The 15,727-nt window shown below is 47.5% G+C and overlaps 1 non-coding gene across 1 annotated transcript; it reads right to left on the bottom strand.

Annotated features, from left to right (window-relative positions):
* Window positions 1-4,358: 4,358 nt before the first annotated feature.
* TRNAQ-UUG (transfer RNA glutamine (anticodon UUG)) lies at window positions 4,359-4,430 on the bottom strand. Its single transcript has one exon. It is a non-coding gene; the product is annotated as a tRNA-Gln (tRNA).
* Between the last annotated feature and the right edge of the window lie 11,297 nt (window positions 4,431-15,727).

Below are 15,727 nucleotides of genomic sequence, written 5' to 3'. Positions count from 1 at the left end.
TCTATAGCGATGCACTGTGCTATGACACCAGAAGCAGAGCGGCGAATTGCCTGCCACGTACACGAGGACGTTGTGTTGCGCTACACGTAGCTGGTGCGGAATACCTTCCACCGTCAAGCCCACTTTCATTCGCAGCGACATCAGCCTGGTATGAGAGCCCTTGGAGATACATATAGCTGGACGCGCCAGTTTTTCTTCAATATTTCCGCGATTTTCCACAGGGCGCAAGGCCGCGCCCTCAGTCTTTGGCGCGGTGGTTTCGACATTTCGAGTTGTAGGGATATTTTAAATCTTTAAATTACCAATATGAACCCCGCATCAGTGCAGGCTGCAGTTCAAAGCGCAAATATTTTCATCACTGTAATATGACACACAGCGATCTCATCCGCTGGCTGGAGTGACGGCAACGCCAATACGAACTGCACTGCGCGTGGAGAGATTTGGAAGCTTTCCCGGCTCGAACTTCATACCTATATCAGTAACGAGCACAGTACGCAAGTTATTAGAACATATTGTTTTAAAACACATAAACGCTTATCTTCAAGTAAATTACATTTTAACCCCGTGTCAGCACGGCTTTCGTAAGGGCCTTTCTGCTACTACTCAACTAATTGAATTAACACATGACATATCCACGAGCATTGATAACCAGAAACAAATTGACCTCATATTATTAGACTTCTCGAAAGCATTCGATCGCGTCTCGCATACTAAACTTATTGCAAAACTTCAACTTATTTTAGGAACTGGCCCTATTCTAAACTGGATTAAAGACTATCTTAGTAATCGCATGCAATTTGTCGAAATTAACGATGAGAAACCAGCGACAACTAAACTTACATCGGGAGTACCCCAATGAAGTATCCTAGCACCAGTACTGTTCCTAATATTTATAAATGACCTAGCAGTTTGTGTTTCACAGAATATTAAACTTTTCGCAGATGACTGTGTCCTTTACAAGGAAATTAACTATCTTGATGGCCATATAGTTTTAAATAACGCCTTAACAGCAGCCCGGTGGTGTCAGGACTGGCAAATGGACATCAATATAAATAAATCTGTTCTTCTATCTATAACTAGGAAAAAAACCAACGTCAGCTTCTCAGTACACGCTTAATATTATTCATCTTTCATCTGTCCTTGAGCATAAGCACCTTGGTGTGACACTAACCTCTGATTTCAGATAGGATTCGCACGTTAACATCATCACATCTAATGCACTAAAAAAAGTCTTCTTCATTAACAGACGCCTTAAACTAGCACCCTCTGAAACAAAATTGCTAGCATATAAAACTATTGTCAGACCAATTCTAGAGTACGCCAACAACGTTTGGTTTCCCTTTACTTACAAGCTCATTAAAAAACATGAAGGGGCGCAGAGAAAGGCACTAAGATGTGTATATAATAAACACTCCCTTACAGACTCACCAACACAATTACTAAAACGTGCAGAACTCCTAACCCTGGAGAACAGAGCAAAATGTACAAGACTTAAAATCATGTATCAGCTAATACACTATATATATATATATATATATATATATATATATATATATATATATATATATATATATATATATATATATATATATATATATATATATATATATATATATATATATATACTTATGAAGGGAGCCAACAGTCACCGAAACCAAGGTGCATAGGGGAACGTTATTTTTTTTAATGTGCTGTTACCTCGTTTCTGTACCTGATTTGTCTTACTTCATTCTGAGTCGAGTACTTCTTTTCGTCATTAAGCGAGCGTTTAGTAGGTACTTGGTCAAGCCAGAGACGTTTAGCACGGGCCCGTATCATGGCAGCTGTATACTTGTCTTCTTCGATAATCTCAAGTTTACTTTTTGTATCTCTTATTTCTTTCTTACATCTTCCCGGCTGGGAACTTTCCAGGCTTACGAGCAAGTCAAGTTGGCAATGTAGATCTTTTTCTTTAACCCGTTTATCGTGGCATATAATGCTTGCCCTTTCAATCGCGTTTATTTTCACTTGCTGTTTGAAATCTTCCCACCTAATTTCCCAGTTCCCAGGCTCTGCTGATAGCAATGCTTTAATGCATTCATTAACTTTAATGCCAAAGCGTTCATCCTCGAGTAACTGTGCGTTAAACTTCCACAGGTCCCACGAGAAACCAGATTTCTTGTCTTTTTTCCCCAGTATAAACGTAACTAAGCTGTGGTCGGTAAATGACATGTGTTTCACCTCGTACCTATTGCACAAAGGAATCAGATCAAGCGACACATACGCTCTGTCAAGTCTCGCTGGACTTTCACCCTGGAAGTGAGTAAAATGCGGCGCTACCGAAAGAACTTCAGCAACATCATCTAAACCATTTTCTTGCACAATCGAATTCAACAATTCCGCACTTTTGTCACGAAGGAGTCTTTTTGTAATTCTATCCTCTGCTTTACAAACGCAGTTAAAGTCGCCCAAAAGCACAATTAACCGCTCACAGCACTCATATTGTTCAAGGCGCTCTAAAAATTCCTTGCGCTCGTTCTCCCGGTTAGGGGCATACACGCATATGACCCTCCATAGCAAATTGCAATAAAAAAAATCCACTACAACCAAACGGCCAGTTTGACACAGTTAAATTCTGCTCGACAATCCCCAGAGAATTCCTAATAAATACAGCACAACCGCCCGATGTGCCAGAAGAATGGCACACACAAACATTGTAGCGTGCCGTAAAAGGCTGCACCATACGGTCCGCCTGTTCCTGTCTTTCGACTTTCGTCTCCTGTACGGCTATTATGTCTAGGTCATTATCAACGAACAGCCGGCTTAGTTGGTACTGTCGCTTCTTGGAAGCCAGTCCCCAGACATTAATTGTTGCAATGCGCAACGCTCTAAGAGGTGTAGAAGCCATCTAGTTTAGGTACAGGAGCCATATGGTGCATACCTCGGGACACAAGGCGACGGTGCGGGTGACTTGCCTAGTCTAAGGTGCTCGATTGGTGCGGTGCTGGTAATCCAACGTCTCTTGCACAAGTGCCTCATGCGTATGGACTGGAAAATCAGCCCATGCAGTCCGTCACCGAAGAAGGCCATCTCACGTCCACACAAACCACTCACAGGGCACTCACTCCAACTAAGGCGGCGGCTTAGCCGCCGCTCGTTGATCGGCCTGTACATTCGGCCGCGGTTTCAACGTCGGTCGCCTGACACCAACAGTCTTCTGCGGTGGCTCGTCGCCTTGGCTCACTTTGGGCTCTCCATTCGCACTGTGCTCGTGCGGTCGCTTCCCTGCTTGGTTGCTGGTTGATTCATGTGGCACTTCCATGCTGTCACCATGCTGGGGAACGACGGGAGCTGACGCCCCACTGCTCAAGACTTCGTCCGTTGGCGCCTTAACTTCTGCAGGCTTCGCTACCTGTTGCTGCCGCTTACTGCTGGGCTCCTCTACGCTTGTGGATATTTCCGGAGGGGGCACAGCTGGGGCCTTCTCCACCCTGTCCCCTGCCTCTGCTGCAGCGTCTTCCGCGTCAGCCTCGTCCATGACAAGTTGGGACGAAATGTCAGTGTTGACTGGGACGGCAGCACTCGCGTACGTGCGTACGTAGCTGCTTTCTTCGTGCCCGTAGCGACGACAGGCGCCGCATCGTGGAACCTTGCACTCACGGCGAATGTGCCCAGTACCGTGGCAGCGCAGACACAGCGGAGCTCTGCCCGGTACAACCACGAGAGCCAGCTCACCGCCAACCCTGACTTCGTGAGGGAGGTCTTCCAGCTTCACGCCAGGATTCATTTTCAATGAAACCAAGCGTGTCGTCGACCCCTTGCTGGCGACACCCTGGACGCGCCACCGTTCCTTGGCGACTTCGCTCACCTTGCCGTACGGAGCAAAGGCTACCCTCACGTATTCGACGGGCACGTTGTGCAGCAACCAGTGAAGCTTGACGCGGACGTCCTGGTTTGCCGGGTTGATGACGAGACAGCGGCGGTCTTTGACTTTCAGTTCGCCGGCAGAAAGAATTTCCGTCACCGCCTCAGCACTCGCGAAAGTAACAGCCCATGCATGGCTCATGCGATACGCCCCCAAGGCGATAACCTCGGGGAGCAGCATCAACTGAGCCAGCGCATCCCGATAAAGACGGGCCCGCAAGTCAGCGTGCAAAAAAACTTTAACACAACACGTCCTGTAGGAAGGGTAGGCAGAATCACCTGATATTCTTCATCCGAGGCAAAAGCCCTGTTTCCGCGGCCAGACATGGCAGCTGTAGCGGCTCCAACGGAGCCCGTCATCGCACGTCTGTCACGCTCGGTGGCCGGAAGTCGAATCCACGCCATGAGACCAAACTCCGAAGCCGGGGTTCGAACCTGGGAACGAAAAAAAACGCTGGTCCCACCGAGATTCGAACTCGGATTGCTGGATCCAAAGTCCAGAGTGCTAACCATTACACCATGAGACCAAACTCCGACATTTTTTTTTATTGCCGGGCTTCGTCAGAATACAACAAAAAAACATACACGGGTAGACACCCAAACTACAAAAAGGTAGCCTACAGCCCCCAGAGGGGCAGGCCTTGGCAGTTTAAAATTCACTGAGTTCCGTCAAAGGTTCGAACTTTGAAAGCCACTCAGGGGGAGATGCTTGTGTTTTCAGCACCTCGATGAACTTGTGCATTGTCTCACGGAAATACAATCGCGCATGCCGCGCATCCGGGTCGCAATGAAATCCTGCCATTCGGGAGCGCCATATGCTATGGAGGCCCGCGAGCATTACTAAATCAAACGGCATGCCATCTTCTTTTGCTGTAGGCAGGAATCGGATTCCATATGGATCCAATGGTAATTCTTTTTTGATGGTCCTTTGAAGGACGTCCCAAAAATATACCCCTTCCCAACAGTGCAAGAAAACGTGGTCGATGGTTTCTGGTTGTTTACATATTTATTTATTTTATTTCATAATACTGCAGGCCAATAGATTGGCCCATGCAGGAGGGGCTATACAAGGCATTGAAAATGACAAATACTAAGAAAATACATGGGGTTACAAACAATGAGCAGAATAACGAAATACAACGCTCATTTAATCGAGAGAATGCTTCTCAAGAGCTTTACTAAAATTTGAGGACTGGAAAATGGCCTCGGGAAGAGAGTTCCAGTCGGAAACAGTCCGTGGAAAAAAAAACTGTGCTTGAATGAGTCAGTCTTTGCAAAAATGGGTTCCAGCAAATGAATTCGTGAATGGTGTGTTCGGCGCGACAATTGCTTGAGAATTTCAGGGCGGGGTATGTTTAGTTTATGTGTTAAAAGGTTATGCATAAACAACAGGCGGGAAATTTTTCTCCGTACTTCAAGTAATGGAATATGGTTGGTTTTCATTAGTGTTGTAGGTGAGTCTAACCTCCTGTATTTGTTATAAATAAACCTAACCGCTTTCCTTTGCACCATCTATATCTTGTATATGTCTTTCTTTATGAATGGATCCCGTAATACCGAAGCGTACTCTAATTTGGACCTAATGAATGTTGAGTATGCAAGGAGTTTAACTTTACTTGGGGCATCTTTAAGCTTCCGCATTAAGTAACAAAGCTTAGAAAAGGACGAGGAGCAAATGTCTGCAATGTGTGAAGTCCATGTTAAGTCATGAGTTAACGTTACCCCTAAATATTTATATTGTGTAACCTCGTGGATTCCATGATTTTGCAGGGTGTAAGAGAAAGGACTAAGATGCTTTTTGCGCGAAATGCGTAAGAGAATAGTTTTATCAAGGTTTATATGCATATCCCATTTTACACACCACTGATGAACAGTTAGAAGAGCATTTTGCAAGAAGTAGTGATCGTTCTGGTTATTTATGGTCTTAAAAAGTATGCAATCATCTGCAAAAAGCTTTAAAGAGACATTTCCGGGGATGGAAGCAGACAGATCATTTATATAGATTAGGAAAAGCAGTGGCCCTAAGAAGCTGCCTTGAGGTACGCCTGAAGTAATTGGAAGATCGTTAGATCTGCAGCCATTAACGTCTACGTATTGTTTCCTATGTTTAAGATAAGCATGAATCCAGTTGACAAGATAAGTAGGGACGCCAATACTATCTAATTTAGAAATGAGTTTGCCATGAGAAACAGTGTCAAAAGCTTTGCGGAAGTCTAAAAAAAGAACATCAACCTGCCCGATTTATCAAGAACAACTTGGAATTCATTAACAGTAGAAACCAACTGCGTCACGGTGAACATACCCTTTCTGAAGCCGTGTTGCAAGGGGGATAAAATATAAGGCAGTGGGATCCCCAAGGTAGGTAAAACCCCTCTTTTTCTTGGAAATATTTTACAGACAGAGTCCCGGTGTGAAGCTTGAAGAAGAAATTTTTTGTTCCCGGTACGTGCATTTTTTTTCACCCGTTTCAGGACGTCTCTGCCTGGGCCTCCGGAGCATATTGCCCTGTACATTGGTTCCGGCAATAACACGTCACATACATCCTTGTACAATGTTTTCCGCTGAACACCACTTAAACAATTTTTTGAAAATCTCGCAGTCAAACACCTGACGCTAAACACAACCTCTTTAAGAAAACCAAAAATATCTCCAGTCACAGTCTCCGTTCCAACAATGAAATCTGGCACAGCACGCCCGAGCCTGACTTGGCATACGGTACGTAGAAATGGATCTTTAACATCTCGGAGAAACAAAAATCTGTTTACTATCTGCCGTATGAACAAGTGCCCCAGACCAAGTCCCCCTACCTTGACGCTCCTGAACAAATTTGTCCGGCTGCACCTCTTCCATTTTGAGGCCCATATAAAGACGGCGAAACTACGGTGCAGCTTTTGCACATTTAACCGTGAGCAGTGGAGTACTTGCATCACGTACCCGAGCTTGCTTATCAAAAACAAATTGCACGCAGTTGCTCTAGCAAATACAGACAAATGAGCACTTTTCCATTTTTCGGCTTTCTCACGCGTTTCTTCAACCTGTGTTTTCCAAAAAGGCTCAGTGTCCCTGTAAAATTCGAGTGGAACACCTAGGTATTTCACGGGTGTTGTCACCCAAGAAACGCTGGCGAAGACAGCTGGAGTTGACGGCCATTCTCCGTGCCAGAATCCCAGGCACTTGCCCCAATTCACCAAACTTCCGGTGACCTCACTGAATCCCTTTACTGCTTCGATTGTCCTGCTTATGCTATCTTGGTTAACGCAGAAAACAGCAACGTCATCTGCGTATGCTAAGAGCTTCACTTCTGATGCCTGTACACGAAAACCATGAATAGCCTCATTTCCTATAATGTTTAGGCAGAGGGTTTCTATATAAATACAAAACAGCAGGGGGCTGAGGGGACAGCCCTGGCGTACCGATCTCTGCACACTAATGGGGGCCCCCAAGGTCTTGTTTACTATTAACCTCGTAGTGCAGTTACGGTAAGCCATGGCCACACCCTCTCTTATAACAGAACCAACATTAATGTAATGTAGAATGCAAAGCAGCAATTCGTGCGCCACACAGTCAAACGCCTTCTCAAGATCAATCTGAAGAACTGCGACCCGAGCATATATTGCGTCACAACACTCAAGCACGCACCTAGCCTTGTGAATATTCTCAACAATGGAACGCCCCTTGATCCCACACGTTTGGTGAGGTCCGACTATTTTATGCATTACGGTCTGTAGCCTGCCTGCAAGAACCTTCATATAAATTTTGTAGTCTACATTTGTGAGGGCTATGGGTCTGTACGATGTTACTTGTCTGAGTTTTTCTGTTTGATCGGTTTTTGGTATGAGCACAGTATGCGAGGATGCACATGATGTAGGTAGAGCATGTAACTCATACGCTTCATTAAATACCACTGAGAGGAGCGGTGCTAGTTCCTTCTTGAAAGCTTTATAAAAAGCCGCGCTCAGGCCGTCGGGCCCCGGCGACTTTCCTGAGTTTAATTTATCAATAGCCTGTTCCACTTCTTGTTCGCTAATTGGCAGCTCTAATCTTATTCTGTCTGCGTCATCAATACGTGGCATGGCCCCTAAAAATATCTCCTTAAATCTTCCCACGTCAACATGCCTCGAAGCGAAAAGCGCTTGATAGTAATCAAAAAAAGCCCTTGCAATGCTGTCATCGTCAGATGCAGTGGCACCGCCCCATTGAATTTCCGCGACATGGTTTGGCCGAGCGTGCGCCCTTTCCATTCCTAACGCCCGTTTTGTGGGTGTTTCGCTCGCGGCCAATTGCTCAGCTCTCGCGCGCACAAGTGCGCCGCGATATCGCTCTTCCTCTATCGTTTCTAGCTTTTGTTTGGTTTTTCGGACGTCTTCACTGAAAACACCCGGTACCTTGCATTCCTGAGCTAATAACTTCTCCAGTACGGACTTCAAATGTGCCTCGCTTAACCCTTCTTGAAAACGTATGCAGCCGGCCCTTTCTATTGCATACACTTTTATCTGCTGTTTGCACCTTTCCCATTCTTCTCCAGCTGCCCGGTTGCCATTAACGGTTATTTTATTAATTTTCTGTGCTGCAAACCCGGTGAAAATTTCGTCTTTCAGAAGCTTATTGTTGAATTTCCAGAGGTCCCACTGGAAAGAGTTTTTACGTTTTACCGCGCCTATACTGCATTTCACCAAGCAGTGGTCCGAGAAAGTTGCAGGAACAACATCGTAGCTGTGACACTTTGGCGACAGGTCGACCGATACATATATTCTATCAAGGCGGGCATGGCTACTTCGTTGGAAGTGCGTGAACATCATGCCGCGCTTGTATACCACACATTCAGTCACGTCCTCCAATGCAAACTTATCGATCAAGCGACGGAGAAGTTCGGTGCTTTCATCGCGGTGGGACCGCGTGCTTGTTTTGTCAGCCGCGCTCAAGACACAATTAAAATCTCCCAACAATATCAGGTGTTTTTCTGTGCTTAAGAAACCTTGAATGCTCTCAAAAAAAGCTACCCTATCCTCGCCCACGTTAGGTGCGTAAACGCCAATTAGTCGCCATTCAGAGCAGGCGAAAGCAAAATCCACTACTACACAACGACCCGAAGGGCACGATGTGTACGCCTGCACCTCGAGGCTAGGCAGCTTTTTTTTACAAACAATGCATCCGGCAGAGGTGCCGAAGGCATGGCTCACGACCGCATAGAATCTTGACATAAAACGTTGCACAATGCTCTAGGTGTCTTGTTCCCCTTCCACTTTCGTTTCCTGAATAGCAAGCAGATCGATATTATGATCTGTTAACATGCGGTGCACTTGGCTCTGCTTCCTCTTAGCGACAAAACCTCTGACATTGAGCGTTGCAAAAGTCAAGGAGGTTGCAGAAGCCATATTTAAAACGTGTGAAGACGCCGAGAGCACCGTGCTCACCTTTCACGTCTAGCACGAAGCTAGACGCCGTTGCCACCACCGGAGCCGTCAGGAGCGTATGCCTAGTTTTGCTGCGGAGGCAGTGGAGGCAGGCGCCTTCTCGGCGACCCGCTTGCCTGCCGCAAGGCTGGGCGTTGGCCTGAGTGTTGATCGCCTGGACTGGGCTGCTTTTGCTGGCGGCTCCTCAACGCCGCCAGCTGCGGGGTTGTCCCCTTCGTTGTCAGTCAGGTCGTGAGGTCGCTTGGCTGGGGCGGCGACGGTCGTCACACGGGCGCCGCTCTGGTCCATTTGTTCCTCGCTGGTCGGTGGTTGGTCGACATTTTTAGCCGGATGACTGGTACCGTCGCTGGACGACCCTTTATTTATCCCAGCAGGAATTACCGTCCCCGGTTCCTTCCCACCGCCGCTGGCCGTGTTTCCGTCGCCGCTCGGGTGCCCCGAAGACTCCTTCGTCACCGCCGGTTTCGTCGTCACGTCGGTTCCCTTTGCCGCCTCTTCTGTCTCGGCGACGTCCATAATGTGCTCCGTCGTGTCGACTCCCATTGCCAGCCCGGTTGCCACTGCGTATGTGCGGACGCAGTCGCTGTCGGCGTGGCCGTAACACCTGCATTTCGAACACCGGGCACTTTACACTCTCGCCGAACGTGGCCCGTGCCATGACAGCGCAAGCACTGCATCGGTCGCCCCGGCGCCACAACAAGGGCCAACCCCCCGGCGACACGTATCTGGTGAGGCAGATCATCGACCTTCAAACCAGGTCTCAGTTTTAGGAGCACAGTTCGTGTTGTAGATCCCTTGTCGTGGACGCCTTGGACGCGCCACCGTTCCCGTGTAACTTCGGTTACCTTCCCGAACGCAGCAAAAGCCGTCCGGATGTCTTCGTCGGTCACGCCTTCCAGCATCCAGTGGAGCCGTAGCTTGACTTGTTGGTCTTCCAGATCGATGATAAGACATCGCCGTCCTTTCACTTTCAGTTACTTGAAGGCGAGAAGCCTCTTGGCTCCTTCAGCGGTCTTGAAAGTCACAGCCCAAACGTGGTTGATTTGGTAAGCCCCCAAAGCCACCACGTCAGGGAGCGTACCAGCCTGGTCCAGCGCATCACGAAAATCCTCGACCCGAAAGGTCCTAACACGAACATCACCGTGCAGAAAAAGTGTTTAAAACCACACGTCCGGTAGGCAGCTGTGGCAAGATCCCCGGATAATCCGTATCTTCGTTCCCCTCGATCCTGTTTCCGCGGCCAGCAAGGGCCGCTGTCGCCGCTCCGCCGGAGCTCATGATCCTGCGTTCGTCACGCTCGGTGGCCGGAAGTAGAATGAGACCAAACTCCGACGCCGGGGTTCAAACCCGAGAACGAAAAAAAACGCTGGTCCCACCGAGATTCGAATTCGGATTGCTGGATTCAAAGTCCAGAGTGCTAAGCATTACACCATGAGACCAAACTCCGACGCCGGGGTTCGAACCCGGGAACGAAAAAAAAAAACGCTGGTCCCACCGAGATTCGAACTCGCATTGCTGGATTCAAAGTCCAGAGTGGTAACTATTACACCATGAGACCAAACTCCGGCGCCGGGGTTCAAACCCGGGTCTCCTGGCTGAAAGCCAGGTATGCTAGCCACTAGACCACGCCGGCACACAGGAAATTTGTGCTTTCGGAAGCTTAATGAGCGGTCAAAACATATCCGAAAAAACCTAAAAAGAAACGCACATCTATGCTGGATAAAGCAGGATCGGTGAATTCTGAGTACACGGTCCGTATTCCGAGTTTGTGTCATAATAAAAAGTGTGAGAATCTGCCGCAGCGAAGACAGCTGGTTTTTCGATACACCGGAAGCGGATGTCGGTTCGGTTGTGACTGTGAGCGGCGGCAGATGTCACTGCGTTCCGGTCGCTGCAGTGAAATGTCCAGCGGCGCCACAGAGCGGCGCTGTTGCTCTCTGACGAAAAATAGAACACGGCCAACGCGAGAAAAGAAATTTACAGCCGCGAGTTTTGTTGCGCATCGAATTCCACTATAAAAGGGTAATTAAAAGCTGTCTTGTTTACGCAGCGGACTTCAGTAAATAGAAGAAATAGTTCGGGTACTCTTTTTTTCGCCGTAAACGCCGGAGGTGTACTTAAAGAAGAATGAGATATTGTACGCAACTACACATGGCTTTGCAGGGACAGAAGGCGCCCACTACAGCATCGATCGCCGATGGTTAAAAGAAGGGAGCTAGCCTGCACGCACAACTCGGCGTTTTACATTTATCTAGAGGTTGAAAGGGAACGGAGAGGTAAAAATTGAGACACTTTGGAATTTCTTGAGTGTGTCAGGCGAAAGCCTGTGGCCATTCGACTGCATGACTATGCCCATGTCATGTATTTAACGTGAAAGGTTTATTCGTGATTTTGGGGGTAGTGGTTTTTTACTAAAATAATAGTAAAACGGAAGGAAAAAAATTTTGCTCGCCCCGGCATCTGCCATCGATACTGAAGCAATTGAGCCGGGGCAGCGGAAATAAAGGATATCAGGCAGAAAGCAGAAATGAATTGAAAGAGGTGAGGGGACAGGACCGCAAACACGCGATTTCGCCGTGGCGGTACTCCATCGAGGTACGTGACGTCACAACGCGCGCCTCGCCGCCGCCGCCGTTTGGTAGCACGGGACACCGCATTCCTCGTCGTTGCGCTCACCTCCGCTCGCTTCGACAGCTGCGTCGCATGCGTGATAAGATGTCACAGGATTGAAAAGGAGAGCTGGCATGCGCCGCAACCACAGCTGAGGCGACAGTATGGACGGCGACAATTCTGATAAGCTGGAGGAGGCCTGGAATCGACATCGGAACGAGATGAAGAGGAAACGAATCGCCCAGGAAACAGACGAACAGCGCGCCAGACGACTGGCTAAACGCCGCCGTGAATATGCCGCCGCGAGAGAGGCACGTTTAACGTCCGGTGTCTCGGCCGCTAGCAGCAGCGACAGCAGCCGGAGGAGAGACCGGAGTCCTGTTTCACTGAAGACGGCGCGTGATGAACGATGGAATGCGACCAAGAGACTTCAGCGGCGGGCTCAAGAAACCGAAGAACAACGTGCCGTTAGCCTAGAGAATAGGCGTAAGAGTGACGCGACCCGTTCAGTCCTTGGATAGCCTCGGTGCTGAAATCAAACATGGACCTACAGGTCATACTGGACGTTTATGCCTGTACTTCATACGTTGTGGAATATGTGAACAAGGCCAACCGGCGTAGAGGGAGAGGAGGTGTCGCCTCGCGGGGCCTGTATATATATATATATATATATATATATATATATATATATATATATGGTTTGGTTTATGGGGGTTTAACGTCCCAAAGCGACTCAGGCTATGAGGGACGCCGTAGTGAAGGGCTCCGGAAATTTCGACCACCTGGGGTTCTTTTACGTGCACTGACATCGCACAGTACACGGGCCTCTAGAATTTCGCCTCCATCGAAATTCGACCGCCGCGGCCGGGTTTGAACCCGCGTATATACCCCTCGCTGGATCGCTGGATTCAAAGTCCAGAGTGCTAACCGTTACTTTTTTTTCTTTATTGCCTGACTTCGGCAAGAACCACAATACACAAATACACTTACAGGGCACAATGAACAATATTTAACACTATCCGCCTGGTGGGTTGTGGCCTCGTCATATTAAAACTCAAAACTCTCTAAGCGCCACCAATTCCTCTACTCTTTCGAGCCACTCAGGAGCTTCAGGAGCGATGTTCTGAATTTCAGTATACTTATACATACACTCCTGAAAATAGATCCGTGCTGGCCGGGCATCAGGATCGCAATGATATCCTGCCATTCTGGAGCGACAAATACAGTGGAGTCCCATTAGCATAATAAGGTTGAATGGTGTCCCATCCTCACTCTCTACAGGCGAGTACCCTATTCCATGAGAGTCTAGCGGAAATTCCTTCTTTAAAGTCCTTTGCAAGATGTCCCAGAAGTATACCCCTTCCCAACAATGTAAAAACACGTGGTCTATTGTCTCCGGTTGTTTACAGATTAAACAATTTGATCCCCAAGGTAGAAATAAATGCTTCCCCTCCAAAAATTTCTTTACTGGTAGTGTTCCGGTATGTAACTTAAAGAAGAATGTTTTTGCACTTGGCGGCACCTGCATCGCCTTCACACGCTTAAGTACGTCGCGTCCCAGGCCTCCACTGTATATGGCCCTGTACATAGGTTGTGGAAGAACTACATCGCACAAATCCCTATACAACTTCTTCCTGCTAACAGAAGACAAATACTCATACTAAAACCGAACAGATAGGAATCGAACACTCGCGACAACCTCTCTAAAGTAACCAAAAATACGTCCCGATAAATTTTCGGTTGAGAACAAAATCCGGCAGTGCATTTCCAAGCCTTAATTGGCACACAGTGCGCAAAAACGGATCCCTTACATCACGCACAAAAAAAAATCTGCTTACAATCTGCCGCAGAAATAAGTGCCCCAGACTTAGGCCACCGTCCTTGACCCGCATAAACAAATTCGTCCGGCTGCATCGTTCCCAGCCTGCAGCCCATACAAAAACGGCAAAGATCCGGTGCAGTCTCTGTACGTTCATCCTTGCACAATGCAACACTTGCATCACGTACCACAACCTAGACATAAAAAACAGATTACACACTTTGGCCCTTGCGAATATTGACAGATGTTGCCCTTTCCACCTCTCAACCTTTTCACGCATGGCTTGCGTCTGTTCTCTCCAGTACGGTTCGCTATCGCGATAACCGTCTAGTGGGACGCCCAAGTACTTTACTGCGGTCGTCACCCAGGACATGTTCGCAAAATTGTCGGGCTTCGTTGGCCATTCTCCGTGCCAAAACCCCAGGGACTTTGACCAATTCACTTTACTGCTTGTGACTTTGGTGAATTCTTTTACACATGCCACGGCCTCGGTTACACCTTCCCGATTCACTGTGAACACTGCCACATCATCCGCATAGGCCTGCAGCTTGACTTCTACCGCCTGAATCTGGAAGCCACGAATTTTTTCATTTTTCATGATATTCAAACACAACGCTTCGATGTAAATGCAGAATAGAAGGGGGCTAAGGGGACAACCCTGGCGCACCGAACGCTGCAGGACGATGGGGGCCCCCAAACTCTTATTTACAATTAGTCTTGTCGTGCAGCTCCGGTACGCCAAGGCCACTCCCTCGCGAATAATGGACCCTGCATTTACATGGTCGAGTAGGCAGAACAGGATTTCGTGCGAAACACAATCAAATGCTTTCTCAAGATCAAGCTGAAGTATTGCTACACCGCTATTTGTATGATCACAACATTCAAGCACACACCTCGCTCTATGAATATTGGTAACAATGGAGCGTCCCTTGTTCCCACACGTCTGGTGAGGACCGACTGTATCTTGAATAACTGACTGTATTCTACGGGCTAAAATCTTCATGAAAACTTTATAATCTACGTTTGAGTGCGATATGGCGATATGTTGTGACCTGTTGTAACTTTTCTGCTTCATCATATTTAGGAATTAATACTGTGTGGGATGTACCGTATGACGGAGGCAATTCATTTACTTTGTAGGCTTCATTATACACTGCTGTCAGTACTGGCACTAATTCGTGTTTATATGCTAAGCCGCACTTAATCCATCAGGTCCAGGTGATTTTCCAAGCTTCAAATTTTCTATCGCATGCTCGACCTCTGACGCAGTTATCGACAGCTCCAACCTTTCTTTCTGTTCGTCATCTAATCGCGGTAAAGCGCCAAGAAACTTTTCCTTGAATGCGCTCACATCCTCTTCTTGCTTTGCAAACAGCATCTGATAATATTCAAGAAATGCCTGCTGGATATGACCGCTTTCTCCAGATAACGCCCCATCCCAATCAATCTTTTCAATGTGGTTTCGCTGAGCATGCGCTTTTTCAATTCCTAGCGCTCGTTTTGACGGTGTCTCCCCAGCTGCTATATCTTGCGCCCCAGCCCGCACAAGCGCGCCACGATAGCGTTCTTCTTCGAAGAGTTCAATTTTGTGTTTTATTTTCCTAATGTCGTCGATCCATTTTCCAGGCTCTTCGCTTTCTTTTTCGACAAGTTTAGCCAGTAAAGATCTTAAATTTTCTTCCTCACGCTTCTCCTCTTGTCGTATACAGCTTGACCTTTCGATCGCTGCTATCTTTATTTGTTGTTTGCAAAGTTCCCACTGCTGCCATACTTTCAGTTCCCCGCCCGTCTCTAATTTGCCGATTTCTTCATTTACTTTCCTGCTAAAGATGTCGTCTGTAATGAGCTTATTATTTAATTTCCACATCTCCCAAGAAAACTGATTTCCTCTTTTCTTTGTCCCTATCCCACACTCCACTAAACAATGATCAGAAAATGATACCGGTACTACACTGTAGCTACTGCATTTTTAAATAACATC

Source organism: Amblyomma americanum, chromosome 1 (genome assembly GCF_052857255.1).
Source record: "Amblyomma americanum isolate KBUSLIRL-KWMA chromosome 1, ASM5285725v1, whole genome shotgun sequence".
Classification (NCBI taxonomy): domain Eukaryota; kingdom Metazoa; phylum Arthropoda; class Arachnida; order Ixodida; family Ixodidae; genus Amblyomma; species Amblyomma americanum.
Note: the sequence above shows the minus strand (reverse complement) of the source record. Positions and strands in the feature narration are given on the sequence as shown.